This window comes from Zingiber officinale, chromosome 8B, assembly GCF_018446385.1.
Source record: "Zingiber officinale cultivar Zhangliang chromosome 8B, Zo_v1.1, whole genome shotgun sequence".
Lineage (NCBI taxonomy): Eukaryota > Viridiplantae > Streptophyta > Magnoliopsida > Zingiberales > Zingiberaceae > Zingiber > Zingiber officinale.
The window spans coordinates 29,665,453-29,672,557 of NC_056001.1; the positions used below are offsets into that span (position 1 = coordinate 29,665,453).

Genomic DNA, 7,105 nt, shown 5'->3' on the forward strand with positions numbered 1-7,105 from the left:
TTGAACCCAAGTTTTGATAGTAGTACAAGGTTCAAAGTTAAAGATTATTGTGGTTCTAATAAGTCTGACTGAGTGTGCAGAAAAGTCCTAAGTGAGTTTAGGTAAGGTAAAAATCCTAGTGAATACTAGACAGGTGGAAAGCCCTAGTTGCAGCTAGGTAAAAAATTCTTGGTCCGAGAGACTGGACGGAAGTTTTAGTAGGTCGAGGACATCAGGTGGAAAATCCTATAGGTCGAGGATACTAGGTGAAAGCCCTGGAGGTTGTGAACACCATGTGAAATACTGGATGGGTCAGGGATCGAACATCCAGCGAAAAGTCCTAAAGTCTCGAATGATGAGCAAAAGCCCAAACGGTATGGAGGATTGGTTTGACATCAAGTAAAATCTTCTGAGAGAAGTATGTGAGGATACGTTCCTCGTTGAGGGAATAGTAGGTGTCGGTTCGACCTAGAATTTCTTTAAAATCTGAAAGTCAGAACCAGATAGTCCCGAGACTGTCAAATTCATTCAAAATGATATATTTTGTTTGTTGTGCTAACTCTGTGGTGCAGGAAATTGAAGCTGGAAGACTGGCTAGAAAACAGGCATCTAGATGCCCGAACTGGTCCAAGCGCTCGAACGTCCAAGCGCCTAGACTAGGCTGAACCCAAGCACTCGAGTGCAGTTGAGGTAGTGCTCACTGATTGGCTGGCACATGTCACAGTCCAAGCGTCTGGACTCCGGACAGGTTCAGACATCCGAAGATAGGTAAACTTCGGTAGATAGAGATTCGTTGAGGTCACACCACGCCAGCTTGATGGGGGGCCCAGACTGGTCCAGGCACCTGGACATATCTATAAAAGGAGGGTTCGACCAGCACCTCAAACACAACTTTTGATACGACTTCCGTGCTTGCATGCTATTCTGAAAAGCTCTCCACGACGCTTGAATGTTGATCTAATGACAAATGCCAAAGCTTCTATTCTTTTTGAGTTGTCGGTAAAATTATCTCTTTACTATTAATTGAATTTCATTGTGTGTAATCGAAATTTCTTTGTTATTATTGAATTGCTACTAAATTTTCCAACGAAAGTAATCGTCGATCGCAGGCCTTGGAGTAGGAGTCGTCACGGACTCTTTACCAAGTAAAACCAAAAGTGTTAATATTGACTTCTTTGTTCTTTGCTTAATTTTTTTTTCGCTGTGATTCCTCGATAGTTTTAGCAAAAAACGTGAAAAAAAAATACTAGTGTTATTCACCTCCCTATCTAGCTCTTTCAATCCTACAGGATCAACCTCCAATAACCACAGTAATTGATTATTTAATCAAATAACTTTATTGATGGTCCTAAAAGATTACATAACGACTCTATATATAACCATACAATAATACCAAATTAATATAAAAATTATTAATAAGACTAATAACTTATTCAAAGGATAAATATTAATAAATCTAATGATTTTATCTAAATTAATAACAAATCTAATAGTATATTTTAAAGGATAATATTTTAAAGTCTATTTGGGGATTGTAATAGTGTATCATTCCACCATCCTTTATAACAACCTTGTCTTCAAGGTTGATGTTTTTATTCTTCCTTTTCTTTTGAAGATTTGCTAGTACTTTCTTTTTCTTCACTTAGTTTTGCGGCAGGTCCTCATCGAGTTATGATGAAATAATACTCCATGATTTATTGGATGTTGTTGGCGATGACGAGATATTATTGCTTTGTAAACTTGAATGGAGGAAGTAGAGATTGGTGTAGATCCAATGACTTCAATTATAGGCAGGGTCGGCTCAAGCCTATTTGAGGTTCCAGGTGGAAAAATCTTTTTAGGTCTTTGATATTGTTTTAAAAAAAATTCCTCACCTTTTTTCATTCAGACTTGGATTAAAAACGGTAGTTTAAATTTTTTTTTAACAAATCAAATATGAGTTTTTAAAAATATTTTTTATACAATTTAATCTGTTCACTTTTTAGATATAAAATTATTAATTAAAATTTCATATTCAAATTTTGATTACCTAATTCAAAGAAATATAAACTTTATAGTATTAAACAAAATATTATTAATAGAAATAATAATACACCCCAAGTAGATAATAAGTTTACAATTCATTTAGTTTAAAATAAGTGTATTTAAAATTGTTTAAAAATAAAGAAAGATAGAAATATGTCTAATTATTTAAATAAAAGAGGGAGAGAACAACCCTTATAAAAAGGAACAAAATTGAGAAAATAAGAACAATGAAATATGATAACAATATAAAAAAATCATACTCTAACTCATCATCATTGGCGAAGCATAAAAAACAAATAAATAAAAAATAATATATAAATGACAAAAATGAATACAATCCTTAGAAAATAAAGATTATAATGAGACTAAACCAACCATTATCATTTATCAAAAACTAAATGGAAGATTTTTTAGGCACGGAGCAAAGTAAAAAATAAATCATATTTTTCATTACCTAAATCAGAATAATTGTAAATGATAGAATGGATACAAAGTGAAAATTGAATAATTTATGATTATAAATATATTTAAATAAAAGTTAAACTTAATATCTATCAAGGAAGCGAAATGGATAAAATCTTCCATTTTTATCAGACACAATATGAATGCATGAACATTTGAATTTAATCAACAAAGAGTATCGTAGCACCGACTTAATTAGCGTGTTAATGTTACGTGTGGTTTCTTTTCTCCAATCTCAATGAACAAGAGAAGCACAGAGAGGGGGATTTAGAAAAAGGGAAGAGGGGCAACTTAAAAAAAACTTACATTTTTATTTTGCATTGTATGGAAAGCATCACAATGAATGGGAAATATAACAAGAGTAGGTTATGTTGAGAGAAATTGAAGAGGAATATATTAGATTTTATAAATAACATCCATAATTAAAAATAAATTTAATTTGTTAAAAAAATGTTCCTTTATGACTCTATCCATTGTAATCCTAAATGAGATCTTTGTGAAATCTGAAGCTTTGATAGATTGAGATCATGTAATATTTAATCACATATGCTCTATTCTTTTCCATTCTCTTACAAAGTATACATAAAAATATATTAAAAATAATGACCTTAATTTTTAGAGAATGAGATTATGCAATCTTTTATCACACCGACCTTATTTTTTTCCATTCTCTTTAAAAAATATATACAAAAATATATTTAATACATTAAAAATAAGGGGCCCTAATAAAAATTGGGGCCCTAGGCATAGACCGTAATGGCCTATGCCTAAAACCGGCCATAATTATAGGTGTCGCAAAATTTAGCTCCTCATGTATATTGTATGCATAACTATCTTGTTGTCGGTCAAGGAATCCTTTTAACTTTATTGTTTATGGATGTTGTAACCCTTCTTAGGCATGAATTGATTTTGTCATATTGATATCTTGTATTTCATTGGCATTTTCTTGTATTTCGTCTTCATTGATATCATCTTTTTTTTCCTTTGAATTTTCTATTGGTTGGTCCATTAATATTCTCTTGTGTGTACATTGATGACTTCGATACCACTTGTTATCTCTTCACTCTTCCATATTGACTCTCTTCTTGCAATCGTGCAAAGGACAATGCAACTTTTATAATGCGAAGATGATACGTCTTCACCTCTTTTTGGAGGTTAAGATGAAGTCCTTCAATAAAAGTATTCAATAATTTTTGTCCTACCAATCACGAGTTTAGTTAAAGAGTCGAAGAAAGAGACTATGATATTCTACTACGTTTGATCCGTTGAATTTTGTATAATTTCTCATCTTTATTATCATACTTTTGAGATGTGAAATGAGTAAGAAGATCACCTACAAACTGCTTCCATATTGCAGATCCACTATAACATGATCTAAATAATTGATACCATCAGAGAGCCTCTCCATCCAGATGTAAATAAGTTATTCCCGCCTTCAAATCATTTGATGTGTTGTATAGGAGAAAATATCTTTCTACTTTTGAAATAAATCCAGTGAGATCTCTAGCTACTTCGTCAATAAGGGAATTCATTTTCATGGAATCTCTAATTTGTCATAATATGAAATTAACATGATACTAAGTTGATAGAAGCCCGCGTCTTATCTCTTGGGGAAATAGAGAAAAGGAATGAAAGAAAGGGGATGAGATGATCAGTTCAAAGGGATTGACCTCCAATAATGATCACTTTAAGCATGATTCGTCAGAATGGACGTGGAACGCCGGAATGGGCATTTCGGCACGGGTACGCCTCACGCCGGTCCAAAGTTCTAGTAAATAATGTGACTTGCTTTGGGACACTGTTCTCGGACTTTATAACGACAAAAGAACGGAACAGCTGGAACAACATACTCTTCTTGGTCAGTCGCTCATGCATGGTTGGTCAAAATTGACATGGACTGGTCGGAACGGGACTTCTGGAATAGGAACGCCTCCATGTCATGCCAAAATTTCAATAAATAATGTTTCGGCTTCTCGACGTCTATCGTCTTGACGGCGTCGCTACTATTCGAAATAGAGGATAAAAGACGGCGTAGAAGACGCTCTTCGATGTGGCTTGATCCGCCAGCTCATGGGCATGGGCATGACAGTCATGGGAAGCACGAGCGACGTAAGAAGGTGGGCGGCGGGCGAAGATGAATTAGGGCAGGAGTTTTTAATCAAAATTCATATTTTAATTAATAAATATAGTTTTATAATTTCAATAGACTTTTTAAAGTCAGATCGATTTATTTTATTAAAATATAATAAAAAATTATTTTAAATTTTAAAAAATATCTAATAAATTTTATATAATCATAAAAAATTATTTTCTTATTAATTATTAATTATATTTTTATTATTTTTAAAAAAATAAAATGTAATTAATTAAATTTCATATATATCTGTGATGCCCTTCCATGAAATAATATTGGAACTAGAATGATAAATAATAGAATTTGTGATAGTTGTCGTGACCGTTCTTACAAACCATGAATGATAAAGTTTGCGACAGTTGTCGTGACCATTCTTACGAACCATGCTCGTGGCCTCTTCTCCAATTGTGACTCATGGCGGCAGGTTGCCGGCAAGAAGAGCGGCACTAGGTTGGATGTCGACAGAACAACATTATACCTACTCACAGTCTCTTCTCCGACGGCGACTCACGACAACAGGTTGCCGATGAGTAGAGCAGCACCGTGTCAGATGGGGTGGAACAACACTGCTTGTGAGACGAGAGGCCATTTTAATCGAAACATAGTTTTAATTAAAACTATATAAAATCAATTCTCAATTTAATTAGATAATTCAACATATTTAATCATAAAAAATCTAATAAAATGATTTCCTAAAAATATTCAATAAAATTTATTTAAATTCATAAAAAATTTAAATAAATTATATATATTTATATTTATTATTTGAATAAAATTCGTGTCACAAGCATTCCGTGAAATGATATTGGAACTGGAACAGTAAAATTTTCATGGCTGTCATGGTCATTCTTGTGAACCTTTATGTAGATCAACCTCCAATAATCAAAGTAATTGATTATTTAATATAATCAAAGTAATTGATTATTTAATTAAATCACTTTATTGTTGGTCCTAAAGGGATATTTGGTTAGGGGTTGTTGTTGATAATCTTGGTAGGTTATGAAGGGAATACAATCCGGAATCAGAAAATTTAAGAAGCGAAAGTATTTTCATGATTCTAAGTTTAAATTTGTTTTTTTTGAAATTATCCTCTACAAACTGAAATCTCTCCTTGCAATGACCTCCCCCTACTTCCCGCCCACGCTCCCTCAACCTCGCCATCAATTTGCCCCTGCAGCCAATGGCGGATCCAGCCAAAGTGATCTACTCAGATTGTGGGCCTTGAGTGTCGATTGCTGACGGTGTCATCCTGGACTAGCCTCCTCTTTCCATCGATGTCGATATCATCATCTATGACTATCCTCCTCTTTTCGCCGATGTCAACGTCATCACCTGGGCTAACTTCCTCTTTTCGTCGATGTCGACCCGGACTAACCTTATCTTTTTTTTCCTTTTCCCCACGTAGATTTTTTCTACCTCCATTGGGCCCCCGGGCTATAGCCCGGATAGCCACAAATGTGGCTCTGCTTTTGCTTGCTGCCGCCTCCTCCCCTGCCTCCAGCCCACGCTCCCTCTCCTCCGTCACAGTGATAAAAACGATAAAGCGGCGACACCGACAAGCTCGTCAGCAGCTCCATGTCCTCTGTCGTGTTTCTAAGCGTTTGATGCTGGAGTGGATCCTAAGAAAATGTTCAAACACTGTTGAAGTCGTGGGAAATTGGTGGCCATGAATTGGAAGAAGAATAAACTTCCAATTTAATGTTGTGAAAAAAAAAAAAAATTATAGATAAGTCTATCTCACTAGGTGATTCTCGACTGCCGCCGGAGGAAGTTGGTGAGGTGGTCATCGTCGAATTTTCGGGAGTCGGTGAATAGTCGTCATCAGACTTGCAATTGGAATTCCTATATCTGCAACATATAGAAGAAATCAAAAGTCTAATTAATTACAGCAAATAGAGAAATTAATGCTTTCACGTGTGTTTCCCACATGAGCACAAGCTCACAGGTAGCGCGTCGAGGTGGCAGAGGGAGGGGAGTTGGAGGACCCTGGCGTTGTCGACGGCGATGTCGAAGCTCTCGCTCTACTGGCGAGGAGCTCGTAGAGGCAGATGGGGTCTGATATAAATCCCACCAACAGATGTGATGGAACCGAGACAAACATGAATATAATCCTAAGAAATATAAGCTAAGAATGTGAGTCTTGATCCGTAACTAATAATCAGTACAAACTAAGTGTACTAAGGAAAAGAAAACACTACACCCAAGGTTGATAAGTTTTGATGAGTTGAACACCACGAGAGTAAATTTGATAAATTCAGTTCTTTCAAGAATTAAAAGAGCACACAAATCTCACCAAAATCAAGTTCCTTCTCATATTCAGATTTACCTCACTTATGTAATGAGAGTGAATAAGGAAGAGTACAAAATATATGCAAACAAGTAAAGTCTCAATATTGCACCTCATGCAAACAATCTAGGAACTCAAAACAAAATGAATGTATACAACAATTAAAATTTCAATGACGTATACATCATGCAAGCAATTTAGAAACTCAAAACAAAATA

At 34.9% G+C, this 7,105-nt stretch overlaps 1 long non-coding RNA gene across 1 annotated transcript; it reads right to left on the bottom strand.

Annotated features, from left to right (window-relative positions):
* Positions 1–5,811: 5,811 nt before the first annotated feature.
* LOC122014824 lies at positions 5,812–6,669 on the bottom strand. Its single transcript, XR_006120771.1, has 3 exons — positions 6,528–6,669; positions 6,342–6,448; positions 5,812–6,219 (listed from the first exon to the last, which is right to left on the bottom strand). It is a non-coding gene; the product is annotated as an uncharacterized LOC122014824 (long non-coding RNA).
* Positions 6,670–7,105: the final 436 nt, after the last annotated feature.